The 21,892-nt window shown below is 30.7% G+C and overlaps 1 protein-coding gene across 1 annotated transcript in view; it reads left to right on the top strand.

Annotated features, from left to right (window-relative positions):
• LOC107444936 (5-hydroxytryptamine receptor 1D-like) overlaps nucleotides 1-21,892 on the top strand; it is a 280,715-nt gene that overhangs the window by 185,269 nt on the left and 73,554 nt on the right. The gene's annotated exons all lie outside the window — the stretch shown is intronic.

Genomic DNA, 21,892 nt, shown 5'->3' with positions numbered 1-21,892 from the left:
ATGTATAGTTGCGTGATTGCCGATTTTATTTCTCTCACGTTCGAATTCGTTTCGTGGAAGTTGCTAAGACTGCTTTTAGTGGCAAAAAACAAAATTCTCACGGCTAATACTTCCACAAGTGCTCGGTTACTTAAAAGTGTTTTTTGTCCCTTGGACTTTCTGAGAAACAAACATTCAATATTCTTTTTCATAAAAATCTTTTACCTTTTATGATTAGAACTATGTAAAAAAATAACACATTCGTTTTTTAGTTCTGCAAAGGTTATCAAACAAAAGTTATTAAAACAATTCGTTTCGTTCAAATTCGTTTCGTAGAAGTTGCTAAGACTGCCTTTAGTAGCAAAAAACAAAATTCTGACGGATAATACTTCTACAAGTGTTCGGTTTCTTAAAAATGTTTTTTGCCCCCTGGACTTTCTGAGAAACATACATTCAATATTCTTTTTCATAAAAATCTTTTAACTTTTATGTTTAGAACTATGCAAACAAATAACGCATTCTTTTTTTTTAGTTCTGCAAAGGTTATCAAACAAAAGTTATTAAAACAACCGAATACTTAATCAAAAACATGGAAGTCTAATTAGACATTAGATAAGACTTTTCGTTTCTAATGGCTGGGGGCAAAAGGAATAATAGAATGAAGAACAGAAGATGAAATCATTGCTCGAGGAGCGTTCTTGCTTCCCAATATATACCTACACTTCGGTAGGTTCGCAAAAAGCCACACATCGGCATTGGGCGAGGTATAGTTTGCCCAATGTAAGAACTCCCTTGCCATTCGTCTGAACCTGTGGCGGTGACTATGGTAACGTGGTATAACTATTTCAAGTAGGGGTGTGGGGTCACTGTTTAGGACAGGTTTCGGCTCGGGTTGGCAAGAGAAAAGAAATATTTTTCTTCGGTCTCGCCCTAGAGTGAAGAGAAGCTACCCTTCCTGAAATGAGCTATTATTGTTTCCATAGCAGCAGACGGCCTCAGACTTTGCAGTGGGGGGAGGAGCTCTTACAGTAGACAAACTATACCTAGATAGAATGTATCTTCTTAAGCAATTATTAAAATTTGATAGGCAGAATTTAAAGGATAGGGCGCATTCTCAAAAATTTAATTGTATGAAGAAATGTCTAATAGACCAAGACATTGGACAATTACAAGGTACCTGCAATGTCTCATTCTATTTCATTATTGAAAATTGATTGTCAAACTTTAAAGACTAGGAAACTTTGCTGAAAACTTCTTTTGTAGGATTATGAAAGGATACATTAATGGAGGTTCTTCTTTAAAAGACTCTGAAAAACATTTGAATGGTCCAACTCACATGTAAACCTGATTTTATCTAGCATTTAGTTACCACCAGCTTTTATAGTAGCATTAAATGATTGCGTACACACACGACAATATAAACAAATCAATTATTAGCGAACGGGCCGCATTTATAAGCACATAAAACCTATGTCACAGCCCTCCATAAAAAAAAACTCCGTTTATTTTTCATAAATCTAAGGTTAAATATCGATTTTTTAATCCCTCTATTGTAATAATCCGCACAAGATAATATTTTAAATACCTAATTTAGGTAACTTAATTCTTCAGATAATAATGAGAAACGTTGTAGACTTTTTTTTTAATATAAAAAAAGAAAAAAAACTTTTTATAGTTAAGTCTTGTTAAAACTCTGAAATCTTTTATAAACAAAGTCCGAAATTTAAGACATTTAGCTGCGCTAAATATTTTATACACATAAAGATCTTAATTTATAATCCTTTAACTTAAGTTACTTAAGTAAATTAAAATAATGAAAATCTATCGTTATTTTCTTTTTTTAGAATAAGTAAATTTAAAAAAAATCTTAATGTCAGATTATTTAATGCTCTTAAGGGAAAGAGGATTTAAATGTAGTATTTAAAAATATAAATAAATGAATTCTGTTTTTTTCTTTCAAATATGACAAAATGGAGCAATAAAGGTTTGAATAAAAATTTCGGTGCTAATGATTAAGAAAAGTAAAGTGTTTTTTAAACTTTAGTTTTAGAAATTAATTTCTGAGAAGAGATTTTATCAATTTAAGCCTATAATCGGTATTAGCGTCCCTTTTTAAAGACAAATCTCAAAATGTGTCATAAGTTTGCAAAAACTACCTTCTCAACTTTAATTGTACATAATTTATTTGAAAATACTTACTTTTTATTTTGCCTATCAGTACTTATTTTAATTATGTTTATAAAATCATTTAAACTCTAAAACAACAGATACCAAAATAATTTGCATACACAATAAACAAATCGCTGGAGGAAAAAAAAGTAATTTCTTGCGCAAATGCATAAAACCAGGTTTTTCGTTAACAGAGTTTAAAAAAATACCTGTTTCTCCCGGCTCGTTTCTCTAAAGGGAGCCTTTTAGTTATTTCACTGTATTGTTATCATATGTAATTATACTCTTTGTAATAGAGTAGAAAAGGTTACGCGATTTCAGCATTTTTCTTCTCACCGTTTCCGTGGTATCGGAAGATCTTTTCTTTTCCCCAACAGCAGTACGTTTTAGTAAGAAGTTGTGTTTGAAAAATAAGTACTTTCGTGGAGAAAATTAAAGCATCTGTCGAAATCATGAAAACAGAGAGGGGGAAAGTGTGGAGAGAAGGAAAATCGTAGAGCCTATTCTATTTGCAAAGAGTTTAACTGTCCATTCAGTGTTGGGAGTAGTGTAGACTACAACTGTTTACCAGGGCTTAGCTGTGTGTTGTAAAGTTTAAAAATATTAAAGAATTTATAAAAGCAGACGATTGTAAAGTCTAAAAATATTAAAGAAATAATGGGTTTGCAAAATCATAATTAAAATAAAGTAAACGCATAAAGAGATAAACTTAAAATAAAAGCAGACGATTAAATTAGAAGTCAATATTTAGAACGACAGAGTTGTTGATTCTTTTTAGATTAGTTTTATTGTGGAATTTGAGTTTCCTTATATCCCGTTACGGGTTTTCTAGTTGTTTATGATGTTTTCACTATCCCGTTACGGGTATTGCATATTTCTTAATGTTTGTGTTTGTTAATAAAAGTTTTTATTTAAAAGAAAAACTGAATAGTTCTTGATATAGCATATGATACGTTACAGCTATATTTAAGAGAGGAGTTGTAAAGTTTAAAAATATTAAAGAATTTATAAAAGCAGACGATTGTAAAGTCTAAAAATATTAAAGAAATAATGGGTTTGCAAAATCATAATTAAAATAAAGTAAACGCATAAAGAGATAAACTTAAAATAAAAGCAGACGATTAAATTAGAAGTCAATATTTAGAACGACAGAGTTGTTGATTCTTTTTAGATTAGTTTTATTGTGGAATTTGAGTTTCCTTATATCCCGTTACGGGTTTTCTAGTTGTTTATGATGTTTTCACTATCCCGTTACGGCTATTGCATATTTCTTAATGTTTGTGTTTGTTAATAAAAGTTTTTATTTAAAAGAAAAACTGAATAGTTCTTGATATAGCTTATGATACGTTACAGTGTCTTTTATCGGATTGATATTTTTCTGTGTTTTAACAGAAGCATTCTTTTTTTTAAATTCTCTGTAATTTCACTTGAGACTCCTGATAAATTACCTGTAGATTTTCATTCATAAAATTTTTTTTTATTGTGTAATGGTAAGTTAGGTTTAAAAAAAGCCATAAATGGGCGAGATCACATTTAAGATGAAAGGCAATTACTTAAATATTATTCTCATTTAAATTATTCTTCCCACACTGAAATATCTTTGGGTCTCGTATGACGATTTACGTGGGCCAGAAAAACAATCTTTAACTTTGACACAAAATAACTCCGAAATTAATAACCACATCAATATAACATTTTGATATCAGAATGCTTTTGGGGCATTTTTCTAGAAATGACCAAATTTTCTTAATATTTCATAGAAAATTTTTTCAATTAAGTCATTGAGAAGCCTGCTCTGCTAACATTTCCTGAGACATAAATTTAACAGTATTATTAAAATCAGAGGCAATAATTTTTTTAGCTTAGATTACGTAGTAGAAAATTCTTATTTAAACTTTGTAAAAACGGTTAAATATTGAGTATTTTTCAATTTATTAATAATTTTTTAAGGGGGGCCACTTGGGGATTGTCCCATTGGCCACAGAAATGCCAGTACTGCTACTCTTTTCTCGTTACCCAGTGGGCACCTGTGACGAAGCCACGGCGGTGGAGCAGCGTCGCCCACGCCACACAACCACAAACCCGTTTATAGGGTGGGTCGCAATCACACTATCATACACAAAGGAGAAAGGACATAGAACACAGAGAGAAAGAAACATCTATGCTCTGAGCAGGATTCGAACCCGCAACCAGCGGCTCCGCAGTCAGGCACGCTAACCACTGTGCCACCAGCTCGGCCAATTTATTAATATTGAGAAGTGGACGCTAACGGGATAAAGCTCTTACCTCCCAATGAGTTGACCCAGGTTCGAATCCCGTTCGAATTTCGCCTCCAATTTGCACCGACCACAGTGCTGACTTAAAAATATCCTCAGTGGTAGATGAATCATGTGTTAGAGTTCCCTTGCCATCAGACTAACCCTGAAAGATTTTCGTGGTTTTCTTCATGTAGCGCAAATACAGGTTGTTTCCCTCAAAAAGTTCTCCATGAAGGCGAATATCCATCAATACTTGATCCAGGAATTTCTTTATCTTCTGGATTGGGTTCAAAATTTCAAGGCTACGGATTTGAACATTGGCAGTCGTAAACTCAAAAATTGCGTCTGCTGTTCAATGATAATGGAATTAAGTTTATTAAAGTTTTTTGCGAAATGTTTGAACAACAGTAAAAAACAACGTACAACACGATAACAAAAAACACAATTTTTATTAATTATCTGAAAATGCAATTTCTGAGATTGCGTAGCAAATTTCGGGAGTTGGCGAGCGTTAGTGCGCAGGGGGCGCAGCCCACTAGTAAAAAAAAAACTTTCCTTCGCGTGAAACATAACGTATCAGCTAGAATATTGCAATGTAAATTTTTTTTAAATCAGAAACGACTAAGTTTTAAGGCGTTTTTAACAGTGTTATTTAAAAAGAAAAATGTGGGGCTTTATTGCTGAACTGTCAGAATTTCTTTGTGTAACGTAGAAATAAAAAACCCTCTTAATCGAACAAAAGTATCACTCACTGCAAAAATCGAAAATTTCTTTCCTTTCGTCACAAACACCCATCGCTTGTGAGGAAGCATTTTGCATGCTACTTCCATAAATCACGGAAATTTTTTCGAAACGATAAATCTAGCAAAGATGGTCTTCCATTGAAGAAAAAAAAACGTATATCATCGTTTTTATTTTAATGGTCCAGAAAACGCTTTTATCTTTACGCTAAATCATTTCTTTTCATACATTAGTATTTGGAGAAAAATGCTAATACATGCTCCAAATGACACTCTACGAGAGAGAAAAAAAATATTAAATATGATACGAGATAAAAATAATTTTTCTTTCTGTGACTTTTAACTGGCAAGAATTAAGGGAACTTTCGAATACTTTTAATCAGTGCAGAACAACTAATTGCTATAGCGAATTATTGCTATGCTTGAAGATTTAATTTTAGATTCTAGAACATCCATACTCATTACGTCTTGACTTGTGAGGGATAATTAGGTAGCAGGGGCTTTTTTTTTAATGTGACGTTTTTTTTTTCTCATAAATTATTGTTGAGTCCAAGTTTTATTCGTTGTAGTGCTTGTATACTATTAAATACTTTTCAACAATTTCAAATGATTCATAAATTAGAGCGTTTGCCATGTTGTTGTGACCTGCTTTGTGTCTAATGATTGCATTTTTATCAATCATTTTGAACAAGATGATGATTTTTACAAAATAGGACAGATTCGGTAGAAATAAAACAAATCAAAAATGAAATTCAAAAATCTTCAATACCTTTAACTTATATCGTTGATATATATATTATCTAAAATATAAACAGCATTGAAAACTATAAATAAGGATTCCATACTGTGTAAAACCTGCATTAATGTTGGCGACTGGAATTTTTAGCAGTTTCTGTGAAAAGAGATTTAGTGTTGTTTAATTTCATTTTGTTGTATACAACGTTTTTCTTTATTTTATCCGCTTCTTTTCGAAGGAATGTTTCTCAGTTCTTAGGAATGTTTCTCAGTTCGTCGCCAATAGCCAATTGTGCAGCTTTAGTGAGACGTAAATGAGGAACCGTTTCTTTTCGTTCCATCTGTGTCGGTTTTGTTTCCCACTGTTTCGTGTTCTAGCTCTTCACTACTATTGCGTTAGGACCATGGATTGTATGGGGACTTGATCTTATCTAGTTGTCTTCTATCATCCCCTAAGGAATGTATCATGAGTATTGGGACACCCTGAACATTCTGAGAAAAATATTCCAGGTATTAATAGTGGTATTAAGAACAAGTGGTATCATTATTGTGAATGTCAGTTCTTACTTTAAGATTCTTTCGTGTTGAAAAATTTTAAAAACATGTTAAACACTGAAAAAATTCCCACTTAGAAAAGTGAAATATTTCTAGACTTATTTTTGTTAAGATTCTTAACATTTTACTTCGGTTAACAGAATATTGGTTACCTCCTGACATTCATCCCCAGTCATAATTCAATTCAATGCTGGTGCAATAAAAAATGCGGGAAAAAATGTCACAATTTGGACCGTGTAAGTTTTTGGATAAAATATATTTGGAAAAAAAATCATATTAGAAATAATCTATGAAGTAATAGTGATGATTCCATTCAACGCTGGTGCACGAGAAAAAATGCCACAATTTGGATCGTATAAGTTTGTATTATTAATCATCCAGCCTTGGATGAAATTATATTTGGAAAAAAATCATATTAGAAATAATCTATGATCTAATAGTGATGATTCAATTCAACGCCGGTGCAAGAAAAACAATTTCCCAATTTGGACCGTATAAGTTTGTATTATTAATCATCCAGCCTTGGATAAAATTATATTTGAAAATAAAATCATATTAGAAATAATCTACGGCTATAGTGATCTAATAGTGATGATGCAGTTCAACGCTGGTTTCACGAAAAAAAAATTCACAATGTGGACCGTATAAGTTTGTATTATTAATCATCCAGCCTTGGCACAGTTTCGTTCAAATATTTATATTCGTTCTCTTATGTATAAATTCAAGTTAATTTTTGACAAGAATTTTAAAAATATATATTAAGCACAATCATTACAGAAACATTCTTCGTATACAAGCATTATAAATGATCTATTTACATGTAATTTTATTAACACATTGTCACCTAGTTTCTCTTATTAAAAACAAAAGTTTGAATAAATTCCTCTTTTGGTTTGAAGTGTATTTTTATATTAAATCAGGTCAAAGTCACTTTTTTATTAATTGAATTTTTAATTATGCTCATTTGGTGATGAACAAATTTTTTTTATATAAATTACTGCTTATATGAACTGGTTAAGGGAAATGCAGAAAGTTACTTTGATATTTTTTCATTTATTTATTTAAGAAAAATAAATAAAAAAATTCCTCAAATTGAAAACTAATCTGTTCAATTCTAGAACACTGAAATGTAATTAAAATTTACCAAAAAAATTTTTTTCTTAAGTTATTTCGTACAAAAAAAAATTTTTTTTTCAAAAATAATTTAGGGAAGAAAAAATCAATCAAAATCAAAAGAATTTTTTCTATTTTATTTTAATACTGACATAAAAACTTAAAATATAAAAAAAAACAATTCATTTAATAAAATTCCCCGGAGAAATTTAAACTTTTATATTCAATTTTAAAAACATTAAGAAAAAAAATACTTCCTCTTATCTTTTTTAGTAATCTGAAACATTTTATGGAAATTTGTAATTCTTTGAAAAATGACATTTTCATCCCCAAGTGACCGATAAAGTCAATACTCTTCTCTATTGGTTTATTTTTAGTCTTCCTACAAAATAAAATGGCTTCCAGACGTTGGGAGATCAAATCTTTGAGAGTTTAGTTGTGCCCACGCACATACATTTTCCTGATTTTAAACTGCAAAGGCATTTGTCAATAAAGTCATTAGATGTTTTGATGGTTATCTGAAGCTTTCAGGGCAATATCTTTAAGTGCCTCCCGATATTATGGAAATTACTATATATTTGTTTTAGATATTTTAAAATAATAGGTGTCTGTAGTTTCTTTTCGAAATTTTATCTTAACAAAACGAAATTAAATTGTAATAAATAACAAGACAAAGTAATAGTAGCATGGCTTTCTTGCTCATTTATTTATTTATTTTTTAAAAAAAAATATTTTGAAAAAGAACGAACCGTGATGGCTCTGAGAATAGAGCTAGTCCTGAAACTTAAAATTTTTAGTGGCCGGTAGTCTAATAACATAGTAGTCCATGAACAATATCGATAGATACTTTTTATTGCATATCCACTTTTTGCTAATTTTCTTTATTGGATAAGGCTATGTTTAAAAAATTTATATTAGAGATAATCTACGGCTGTTAAAAAATTTATTCAACAAAAAAATAATATAAATCTGTGACGAAATTTAGTTTGACACACTGAATTCAAAGAACTTTATTTAATGTTTAGGGAAGCGAAATACATTTAATGTATACATTATAACTTTGAAACACGTTAAGAGTTCAAGAACTCTTCTCCCATCTGAATCTTTGACTCACAATTCAGAAAGGTTAAAATTTTGAAAGGCGGATAGAGCTTCAGGATAGAGCTTTCTCCTCCCAATGAGGTGGCAGTTGGAATCCCAGCAATATATGATTAATACAAATCCCGTTCCCCGCTCGCACTGACAACATTTCCGACAAAAGATACCCTCAGTGGAAGACAGATAGTGAGTTAGAATCCCTTGCCGTCGGGCTAGCCGTGGGAGATTTTCGTGATTTTTCTTCTCTTGTTACGCAAATGCTAGTTAGTGCCATCAAAAAGTCCACTACGAAGGTTAGTTTGACTCAATGCTTTATACAGGAATTCCCTTGTCTTCTGAGATTTGTTCAGATTAACAAGGCTACGGAATTGAGCCGCAATGGCTCAGGAGATAGAGCGTTCACCTTCCAATTCGATAAACCGGGATCAAATCCCTGCTATAGCTGGTCGATACGAATTCAGCATCCGGCTCGCACCAACCACAGTGCTGACGTGAAATGTCCTCAGTGGTAGACGGATCATGGGTTAGAGCCCCTTTGCCATCAGGCCAACCGTGAGAGGTTCTCGTGATCTTCCTCTCCATGTAATGCAAATGTGTTTTAGTTCCATCAAAAATGTCCTCCACTAAGACAAATTTCTCCCAATATTTGATCTAGGTCTAATTCCTTAGGTTCTCATCCCTTGTCTTCTGGATTGGATTCAAAATGACAAAGTTACGTAGTTGAACATTAGTAGTAGTAAACCCAAAACATTAGGTCGGCTGTTTAATGACGGTTATAAAATAAAATTATAAAATTAAAGTAAAAGTCTACGGAATTGAACATTGATAGTTGTAAACTCAGAATTACATCGACTGTTCAACGCTGGTCATAAAATAAAATAAATTTGTTCACGTGAATGAAAACATTTATTTTTCGTATTTTCTTTTCACGAAACTACATTGAAGGAAATTAAAATGCAACAAGTACTTTTAAACGAGTGTATGCAATTATAGAGTAATAAAATTTAGCGTTCGCTTTTAAATATTATAATTTAATAAAGAAATTCCCAATGCTTCAAATGCTTTTAACTAAAGCTAATTGATTTCTCTAAAATGCTTTTAAACGAGTGTATGTAAATAAAAAGTTTAATTTTTTCAATATTTTCCTTTCCCAAAATTATTCCTTAAAAAGAAAATTGAAATGCAGCAAATTAGTTTAAAGTATGTATGCAATTATTAAATAAAATTTCGTGTTTTCTGTTCTAAATTGTATTTTAAGATATCGAAATATACTGAGTTTTTAAACATTGTGATTGCAATTGGAAAAGTAATAAGAGCTCACTTTTTTTTCAAAACTTTAACAGAAAATTAAAACAAACTAAATTCTCTTTATGTATATGTGATTTTGAGCTCATAAGATTCTTTTATTTTCAAAATTATACTTAAATAAGAAATTAAAATATATCAAATATTCATTTAACGATAATTCGCCTTTTAAAAACTAAATATTAACAGAAAATCAAAATATACCAAATGAACTTGAATATGTTTGAGTTATTTTAAAATAAAGATTACATTTTTTTCAATTGAAAATTACATTTAGACAGGATGAAATTCATTTGTTGAACATAAAATTCATTCGAAATTCAGACACATTGATAGTGCCACACATTGATACAACAAAAAAACACTGAAACAATCAATCAATCTTTTTCATAACCGGCTTTGAACAACAGACCCAATTCTGAGTTTATTGCTACCAATGTTCTACTATGTATCCTCGTAATTTCGAACCCAACCCAGACAACAAGGGAACTCGTGGATCAAGTATTGGGAGAAATTTGCTTTCGTAGAAGACTTTTTTTGATGGAACTGATCCACATTTGCGTTACATTGAGAGGAAAACCGCGAAAATCTCCCACAAGACTCTAACTCATGATTCATCTACCACTGAGGATATTTTACGCCTGTAGTATCAAACAGCCATCGCTGCGATTCGAACCCTGTTCACCGAATTGGAAAAAGGAATACTCTATCCCCTGATTCACCACGTCTCCGGATCATTCTATTAAATCAATTCATGGGAAAAATTGGATGAATATGATAAGATCTTGATTTATCACAAGTTGACAGTAATCAATAGTGTCGTTTTGGGGGCCGAATAATACTGAATATGATCTTTCTTTTAGTAAATTGAACTACTAAAATTTATTCTGATGAATTTAAAAGCTTTTACACACGGGAAAGCATAATAAATAATAATGAAAATTTATAAATTATATATAAAATGCCAATTTTACAGTACAGTTTGTCGCAAAGCTAAAAAATGAATTTTGTAAACACCACTACTCTTAGATTATTAATAATGATTCGAACACTAAGATTACGATTATATAGCAAATCTGGATTGTTACAAATTAGCAACTTTAATTTACCGAGAAGCATAATAAATAATCATAAAAATGAAGAAGTTATACATAATATTTATGCATTATTAAATTATATACAAAGTGACAATTCAAAGGTATAATTTGTAGCAAAGCTAAAAAAGAATTTTATATGCATCATGACGCTTAAATCGTCAAAAAATAATTCGAGGATTAAGATTATAATTGCAGCGAATCCTCATAGTTTTTTAAATTAGCATTGTAAAAACTATGTGAAACAAAGTATATCTTTTAATGATAATTATCCTTCAAAAATGTGCTTTGATAAATTTAATATTATGGAAAAAGTTATGGCAAGGATAGATAAAAAAAATTTATCCGCAGTACTGTTTTATCAAACAGTAACACAAGTATTTATTTGAAGGAGTTGTATACTGTTTATACAGTATGATCAACAAAATACTCTTTTTGTATTCGAGCAACGCAGTATTCAACTGCTAATAGCTGGTAAAAAATAATTTTATGATGAAAAAAACTTATTTACCCTAAACATATAAATATTTAATCAGTTTTATTTAACTTCGACAACTCGTAAAATCCGATTCTAAATTAAGCGTACGAACTAACTTAGTTTTATATTTAAGTTTTAAATTTAAAAGTTATAATATTTATATTTTTAATTTTCAAAGAAGAAAAATAATAAATATTTAGCTATTATTGTTATTTAATTTTGCTCAAAATTTTTATTTTTGAAACAAAGCTAGAATGGTCTGAAATATTCTTTTATAAAGCTAGTTCTTAGTTAAAACTAGCTTAAAACTTTCAAGTTAATCACAGGTGCCCAAGAATTGATTTTACTTTTAAACTTATTTCTTTTTTGCTGAAACGTTTAATGATTAATTTATTAATTTGACGATTAAAATATTCCTTATTTTTTAATATTTCTGAAGTGATTCCGAATCTGCTAAATTTTTTACATCGTCTGCTAAATGTTGAACTTAAATTTAAATTTTTTCTTACTCATGTTTCTTAAAAAGTTCTGATAAATTTAAATTTGCAATTCTCTAATTCTTAGTATACGTTTATGTCTTTTAGTTTTTTATTTATTTATTTATTTTTGTTCCAAAAATACTTTGCTTCCACATAAAAATTTGATTTTCGTACCCCTACATCATTCGTCTCTCATTTGCATAATTATATCATATATGTATCAAATTCAGTTTCAATTTCTAGAGAATGAATAAATTTTAAGTTATTGCAGTAAACTGTACTTGTCTGAAAATTATTAAATCTAATTTAAATATACTTTGTACCGTTTTCCCATTGTATTTTTCAAAGACTAGGAGTCTTTTCAGCTTTTCATATTTTATCAAACTATAATTAGATTTTTTGATGGTATAGCATTTTTATAAATCATCTCACTTGTTCGGGAATATATCTGAAGATATTTATTCAAAAACTCCAGAAGAATTTTTTTAATTACGTATACACTGTTTTAAATAATGTTAAGATGTTTCACAGTATTATATCTCAGATTAACTAAATAAAAAAGGATGCATCTGTTAACAATTCGTATTTTGTTATACTCGTTTTATTTAGTTTATTGTAAGCGACGCAATGATTTGCGATTTGTGATTTGTCCCATGACTCATTTGTTACATATTAAACAATTCAGTAATTTGTTACATTATTAATTCATCCCATAGTAAAATATGCATTAATTTGGAATTCATGATTTGTTACATCACTCATTCACTACATAGTATTTAATGCATCAGATTGCAATTCGTAGTTTGTTATATCACTCATTTGTAGTATATGCATAAATTTCCGTCAACTGTGCCGTGATATACTAGCTCTAATATCGTGATTCTCCGCATACGGTAGGCCTAACGATCTTTTAGTGTAATTTTATATACCTAATTTAATAATAACTCGGTCACCAATTTTACTGCAGTTTCTAAGTGGTAAGTTGCACATTGTGATTTTTCGTTATCGCTAAAGGGACGCGATAAAATAATTAAAGATTACTATACTAATTATTTTTAAGGAATTTTACTTATTTACAGTTTATTCCCAAAATTTTTAAGCATTTCTTTGATTATCGAAACACACTCGTCAATTTTATTTTATATTTACTACTTTTTATCATGCTTTGGTGAAATTTCACTAATTTCCGACAAGCTAGAGCATTTAAATCTCTAAACTGCTTTGCAACAGAAAAATCAACGCAAGTGACAAAAAATCCAAAATTGAGATTAGGACTGGGCTACAAATCGATATATCATGACATATCGATTTAACGCCTATATCGGCAGGCCGATACAGCGACTCTCGTTCCAGACGATGCATCAGAAATCTGATTTAAGTCGTCGAGTAAAGAAGACGAACGATATAGCGATATGCAATATAGCGATACAAGACACGCAAGGATCTTCTCTTACGTTCCGATACCAATTCGCGCTGTGGAAGACGATGTTCGTTTCGTTATGTTGAAACGGCCTTGATTGATGGGCGGTAGAATCAGAATCAGTTTTGAGAACATATATCGTGATCTCGCATGTTCGTTTTCGAGCCTCATAGTTTTTTTCTTTTTATTTGTCGCGATTTGATATCGTTTCTTGTAGATTATTTTCAGTAGGACTGACTTTGGGATCGCCGTCGTTACCTTGTTCTGAACGTAATCTAGTATAGAAAAGAATATATAAAGAAGTGTTTATTAATTAATTACGAAAATTACTTTTTTTAAAGCAAAACTTTTTATTTTATTTTTAAATGTGAAAATTAATTTTTATATTATATGTTTAAGTAATTTTTTACATTATGAATTTATTACAATCGGAAATCTAATTTAAGGTGCCCATAAAGAATTAAATTACAAAGTAATTAAATTTGTTAGCCTATTTTTACTTTATTTTAATTTATTAAAAACTTTTTGGATAAAACTTCTAATAATTTAATGGGTTTTTATTACTGATTTTAAATTTATAAATCTTTAGTTGTTTTTGTTTTTATAAATAAAATTATAACAAAACTTGTTTTTCCTCCTTTAGATTTGGACATAAGTTAATCAACTTTGTTTATTCAAAAAAATTAGTAAGATTTGCGACTTTTTTTTTCTTTTTTTTTTTAATCATTTAGCACTTCGTTATATTAAAGAGCATAATCGTGTTTTTTAATTTTCTTTCAATATTGTCAGTTAAATATATTATCGAGTATCATAATTCTTTTGTTTTTATTTTCAAGAAATTACTCCTTACTTTGTTTTTTCGTTCAGAATTCGGTAACTATTCAATTTAACTTAATTATTTATGTGAAATTATAATGATAAAAAATAGGGTTGTTTTAAAAGCGTTTTTTTTTTAATTTATTTAGCACTTTGTTTTAAGCCTGCAAATAATTTTTAACGAACTTATTTTTTAAATTTTCTTTCTATATTCTTAGGTAAATATTACCTTGATAAATTTCAATTTTATTCATTTTTTTATTATTTCTTTTTTAAGCTAAGAGATCTTTTGTTATTTGCGTGATAATTTTTAGAAAATATAACATTAATATCTTTCTTCAGCAAAACATATATATCTTCAAATTCATAAATTGATTTAAATCAATCTGAGTATGAAGTTTTAATAGAAATCCTACTTTCTGTGCCTTACAACTAAATGAAATTCAAAAATACTATATCGCGATACATCGCTATATCGCAATGCAAAACTGACGATGCATCACGATATAAAATTTCTTATATCGCCCAGTCCTAATTGAGATTCTTGTAGATTTGGCCTTTTTATATGATAAGTTACTTATTGCCCAATATTTTTTTTCAAAATTATCTTTTTTTTATTAGTTTTTCTTTTTTTCTTCTTTTTTTAAAATTCTGTTTTAGTGTTCATAACATTAACAGAAGAAAGAAAATAGTTGTCAAGCCACTTTTCTCAAAATCTATCGTGAGGCACTTCAGAATTACTTTCGACTATTATGAAATAAAATCATGAAAAATAGTAACTATTTATGAAAAGAAATTTTGTCACTTCTTAAATAAAAAAAACGCAGATGGTATCTCCTTCTTAATTAACTTCTTTTAGGAACAGAAATTTACCCCACACATTTTGAAAATGATGCGCCCTACGTTTTTTGTTTTATATGTGACAAAAAAGAAATTTCCCCCCTTTTTAGTCTATTTGAAGAGCCTCAGTTTTTAAAAATTTATTATTTCTTGAATGTTTTTGTTGCTTCGAAACCAATTAAATTGTTTTCATAAATTCATTTTCTGCTTGAACCAAAAAAATCAATTAAAATGATATTGATATAGAAACTGTGATTGATTTACTTAATTTATGTTTTGTACTTAAACATTAGTTAGAAAGCATCCATTAGGATGGATCGATAATTGCAAGATTGGCATAGATCTTTGTTGGGTCAAGTGAAGCGGAAATGGATCGTCATCATTTCCAAGGACGTGTATTTAATGGATTAATGATGCCTTACTAATGACAAACTTGACCAAGTCATTACTTATTTCTTTGATTCGATTTTAATTTTGATTTGTTTTCAGAAAATTGCACATATTTTTAAGAGGGAAAGTTGCTTTAATTTTGGCAAACATCCAAAACTGCATTTGTGAGCATTTCATATGACTCAATATGTATATCAAAAAGATTCAAGAATACCAATTTTTTTTTCTTCCAATGCCCACTCTGAGAATGACCTTTCGTCATACAGGCATCTGTATCGCAGATTCACTGACCACTCTTTCAGGGGCACCATATTAGGGGGGCCAACGTTGCTCCCACAGTAAGGACAGATACTACAGAGAATGAAAGAACATTCATGCCTTTCCCGGGATTCGAACCCAAAACTTTTCTGATAAAACGCCAGTTTCCTTACTCTACACAGGCCGGTCGACAGTATATATAAATTTATAAGTAATATTTCAATGAATTTAAGGGAAGTACTTTTATAGGTTGTACGTTAATAATGAGAAATAAAAAGTTTCCCAGCCTTTATGTCTTATCAAGAATCTTTAAACTGAAAAATCTGTTAATTCTCTACTGTCATGTTCGTGTCATATGTTTAGCATTCTTAGCAATTAAATTTGCTGTAAAAAAGCGAGTATCTAAAGTTATTCGTCGATTGCTTTTCGCAAAAAGCATTTAGAACCTGCATCTAACGCACAAACATTCAAACATTGTTACTTACTGTCTTCATGTAAAATATGACATCTTATTAAAATTTGATTTCTCAGGATCTATTCGACCGATATCGCTCAAATTTTGCAATGCAAAATTACAGTCTTTAAAATGGTGCCAAAAATTTTATACTTTGCAATTTAAAATTATTTTTTTCGACTATTATTAAATAAAATCATAATTATTTTAGAAGTTATATCGAACTGTCTTCGGGTAAACGAATTGTATAATTCTTAGCAGAAATTTTTCAATTCGCTTTAAACGTTCTCAAGATATGGAGAATGTTGTTGTTGTAGTTCATTTACGTCGCACTAGAGCTGCACAATGAGATATTGGCTACTGTCTGGGAAGCATCCCTGAGGATGATCCGAAGATATGCCATCACAATTTTGATCCTCTGAAGAGGGGATGGCACCTCGCTTCGGTAGCACGATGACCTGCATGCGAAGTCTAGCACTTTACGGTAGAACAGTTTAACGAGGACCAATACCGCACACCCTCGGTCCCTACGCAGACTAATCCAAGTGGTCACCCACCCGCACACTGACCGCAGTCAGTGATGCTTGACTTCGGTGATCTGCTGGGAACCGTGTCTTAACGATTAGTCCACTGCGGGACCAAGATATGGAGAAATACGCAAAATATAAAATTAGCATTAAATCCGAATCCGTCGAAAAGTATTTTTATTCGGAGAACGTTAGTTTCTGCGTCTAATTTCGTAATTTAAAATAATTTCTGCTCTAATTAAGTAGCATATTTGAGGTCCCCCAGCTGAACCTTAAGACTGAAGGAACGTGAAGATCTGATCAAAAGTTACAACGGCTGGTCCGTTTTTCAATATTGCGCATTGCACAGTGAGCCAAAAAAACAGACCACCCTCAATAACATTTGATCTAATGAACGGATCTTCACACTCTAGGATTCAATCCTAAAGGTTCCAGGAGGTGACCTCAAATACGTTAATTGATTACTACAAGCGATATTTTAGGCTACGAAATCAGACACAAAAATGTTTGTTCTCCGAATAAACAACATACTTTCTTTTTGAAGGATTCGGATTTCCGACCCTCAAAATATAGGGGGTAGCAGCAATCCGGGAAATAGGGTAGCTATAATTTGTGTCAGGAGAGCGATCCAAAATTTGGACCCCTTAATGTCAATTTTACTTTTTGCGTATTTCACCATATTTCGAGAACTATTTAAACGAATTGAAGAACTCTTGCCCACAAATATAAAATTCATTTATCCAAAGATAATCCCATGCAAAATATTACTTTTTGTAAATATTTATTATTTTTTATTAGTTTATTTAAAAATAGTCGAAAAAATTTTTAATCGTAAGATATACGTTTCTTTACATCATTTTAAAGTAGGTAATTTTACGAAACAAAATGCAAAATTTCAGTGAAATCAAATAGCTGAGAAACCGAGTTTTAACTATACGACTTTTTCAAACTTTAATTTCTCAGGATCTATTCGATCGATTCCGTATATTTTAAAATGTTGTAATAAAATGTATACATTACAATCTAAATTTTTTTCCAACTATTATTAAATAAAATAATAAAAAATATTAAATATTCCCCCTTTTTTGTGGAACAAGGACAAGAGAATTTCATAAATGTGGGTAAATATTTTTCAATTCGCCTAAAAAATTCTCTAGATATGGCGAAATACGCAAAAAGTAAAATTAGCATTAAGGGGTCAAAACTTTGGATCTCTCTCCTGTTCAAACTATGTTGACCATATTTCTCAAATTGCGGCTACCCTCTATATTTTGGAGGTCAAAAATCCGAATCCGTTGAAAAAGAGGTATATTTATTCAGAGAAAGATCCCTGCGTTTATTAATTAGCATATTTGAAGTCACCTTCCCCAGCCTTCAAGTTTGTATCCCAGAAAGTAAAGATCCGATCGTTAGTTCGAAGGTTATTCAGGGTGGTATACACAGTACATGTGGATTCATTGTTAGTATGTCGAGGATTGTATTCATAAAGAACTAAGGTACAATTTTGTGATTTGTTTATTAAAATAACAACAAAACAAACCATTGATATACAATGCAATCATTATTATTATATATAACATATTATTATATTATCACGAATAATCATTATCTATAACATATCGCCCCCCGTGTGGACCAGTAATAATTTCGTTAGCATTATTTTAAGACAACCTTCTCCTTCGTTGTCAAATATTCATCTGCACCCGGAGATGTGCAGAATCCCGGCAAGCGAGAAAAAGGTTTTGGGTGTAACGCCATTCATGACAGTTTGCCTTTGAATTTGCTGTCGAAAAAGCGGATTTCTTAAGTCGATTGTCTTTTGTCAAATGCATCTGGAACCTCCATCTACAATACAAACACTCAAAAATTGTGACTTACTGTCTTGATGCCCTAAACTCTGGGCATCTAAAAAGTTTGCAAAAGAAAGTACTGATGGCTAAAATAAGATTTTTCCGCCTCAATTTTAACAACAAATTCGTCACGACCTTCATCCTCTTAGAACTCAGTTTTAGTTATAGCTATAAATTTCTTTCCCTCACAAAATTCCAGCTTTTACTTCATGTTACTCAATCAAGTTCTTGAAACAAGAAAAAAAATTTACACAAGTGCAGCAGAAGCTCTATTGCCATCGTACATTCGTGTGGAAGAAATATACTATAGGACTTTAAAATATATCGGGGAAAAACGTTGTAGATAAAGCAAAGGCCCAAAACTGTAAAAACTAATTAATGAAAAATGGATTATGACTAAAATGAATGGCTCGCTGCACTTTTCTTCGAAAGCCAGATAATTTATTTTCTCCACGGCTAATAAAAATTATAAACCGATGTTTTCAAAATAGCAACCGTCACGCGAGAACGGAATTAGGTCCACCGTGCAAAAATTTCAGTTAGAAAGATCAGACATGCTACAAAAAATGGTGTTAAATAGGTTTTCAGTCGACAGGGCTATCTGTCGAGGAACAGTGGAACTAGAACTAAAATTTAAAGAGAAAAACTAGTCCACTAAGCAAAACCAGCAAATTTTGACTTTTCTATCTCCTCCTAATTTAAATATATTTTTCAAATCATTGGTCATATTTTCTTCTCTTGAAACATAATGTTGAGTTATGTAGCAAATTTAATGTAACAAAATGTTGAGTTATGATTCAAAATTAATAAAAAAAGAAAAATTCTAGCTATGTTTTTAAGCAATTTTTTAAAAGAGCTAATATTAGCTAAATTTTTAAATCCAATGGTACTTTTTCACACCTCGTGCATTTGGGATTTCAATATTTATTCTACCATTGAGCATAATTGAGAGCTAATAAATTTACTCACACCCTTTGATATTGAAGATAGTTGAAGAGCTGGAGGAAAGTTACCTGTGATATTCTAAAAATTTTGAAATTTTGATATTAATAGTCTTTCTAAGCTTAAATTCTCTCAGCTGCATAGCGAGAGCTTAAATTCTTCTTCCAAATAATCAAATACGCTCACCGGACAAAAAACTGGCCATGTCTAGGAAAATCGTGAAAATAATAATTTTATTTGTGTTTTTAATATTGTAATTTTAACGTGCTTTTTCGTATTCGTTCCGTTCACCAACATGACCACTAACATGGTGTTTATTTGAACATTCTGAATGATCAGATGTCGTCTTTTATATTTCACTCAATGTTTGGGTTCATGATGAATATGCCGTAGACACTCCTCTTTGTTTTCTTCAAGATAGCAGCAAAGATCATCAGGATGAAAAAAAATGTGAGGAGTTTTATCTCATAAGGGACTCCGGTTGCGCAGTCGATAAAGACATCACTCACACTACTGGTGAGGAACTGGGAATCGTAAATTCGATCCTTTCAGACGCTTAAACAACCCGCATGAATCTGCATATAAGTGCACTTTGAATATGTCGTTGATGAGTGTCTTCTCGTTGGCTGTGGTGCGGAAGTTGTGCCAGCTCGACGTCTTCTGGCCGGGCTCAAAATTGTGAGGCATTCCAACTACGGCGGCTAAAAGAGAAAGCCTTAAAAATGTGCTTGGCCATGGTGGGATGGTAGATGAACGCATCTCAAGGGGGGAACACAACTCGATTGGCCAGCATCAATACATGTAGCAAGACCCCTTAGAAACTCAGTGGAATAGATAAGAAGCAAAAATCAACATAACCGCAATTACGTGAATTTACCCCAAAAAAATGTTCTTCTAACTAATTCAAAGTGGCTATTGAGTCCAGTGCTGGAGACAGTATTAAATAATACTTTTCATGAATTTCTGTGAGCTTAAAATTTATTTGACATAAAATAATAACTTATTGGTATCTCTGAAGCATTTTCTATAGCTAATATTTCTTAAATACAGTAAATAAAAGGATACTTAAAACCTTCTTTTACTAAGTTCCTTAATTCTGTTAGGCTTAGAGGAAATGTGACCACTCTGCATTGTTCCCTTCATCTTGCTCTTCACCTTATTTCAAACCTGGACATATATGTTGTCTTCTTTATTTATACAAAACATTAATTTTGAATGAGGTACTTATTTAATCGAATATCGCATCGTTGTCTGATATCAAATCACCAAATCCCAATCGTTTCAATCAATGTTTTACATTAAATGCTCAGGAGTGTTATTCCATTCGAACTTTCAAAGAGGCTACGAACAAAATGGGCTCATAAGTTTTAGATAGAAACCGAGCACCCTTTTTAGTTAAAGGAAACCCTTATTATAAACTTTGACCTAATAGAAACATTAATTTAGTCGATCTTTTATTACGAATTGAGCTTATTAATTGTTCATCATTATCTTTCATCAACGCTTCACTAATCTGCCTTAACAGTGAAATGAGTAATTATATTGGAAGCCTATATTGCAGTTAAGGCACGTAATAGTTTAATAGAACATTGTGTTAATTATAAGTATAAATCCACGCATCATTAATTCTTCTATCGTGATGGGGGTTATGTAATAACTCAATGAAAATTCACTCCTCTATTGTATAGCGCTGTTTCATATTAGGGGACAGCCAACCCGATATTAATATCGAGAGAGCTGATTAATTTTCCTCACATGGAATTTATCAAAATCTTTTTGTTACTTTAATAATACGTGTTCTAAAATCTTAAGCCTAACGTTTCTTCGTTGGAAAGTTCTGCGTTCATATTTTCCATACAAATTTTGTCAAGATTAGCATTCATGCATTGCACAGTTTACTAATACTGGAGTATGAGCTTTATAAGTGATTTATTTCACTTAAAAGAACTTTACTTTTACTTTATTTTAGCATTCACTTAGAACTTAAGAATAAATTTTGATAAGTAAGCTGTATATTGAGTAAATGACGTAACAAATGGAAAATTTTTAGAAATCGTTTCTCTTATTATACATGCTAATTTCAAATCTTCTAATTTTGCTTTCCTTGTAAAATAAAATTAAGCATATAGTACATTTTTTGTATGAAAATATTCTATTGTTAAATAAAATAAATTATACATTAGTGAAAAAATAAGTAAACTCTTTTTTGTGTTGTAAAATAAAGCATATTTATGCAGTTCCCAAGAAGAAAAATCACTTCCGTTAGAGTAAAATCATATTGATGAATTTTTATGTTTAAATATGTTATATGTGAAACAACTTTCACAGCAATAGATTTTGAATTGCACAATATGCACAGACAAAACCCTTGAGTGAACTTAACTAAATTTTA

This window comes from Parasteatoda tepidariorum, chromosome 3 (genome assembly GCF_982258835.1).
Source record: "Parasteatoda tepidariorum strain Cologne lab strain chromosome 3, Ptep-v5.0, whole genome shotgun sequence".
In the NCBI taxonomy this organism is placed as follows: Eukaryota; Metazoa; Arthropoda; class Arachnida; order Araneae; family Theridiidae; genus Parasteatoda; species Parasteatoda tepidariorum.
Note: the sequence above shows the minus strand (reverse complement) of the source record. Positions and strands in the feature narration are given on the sequence as shown.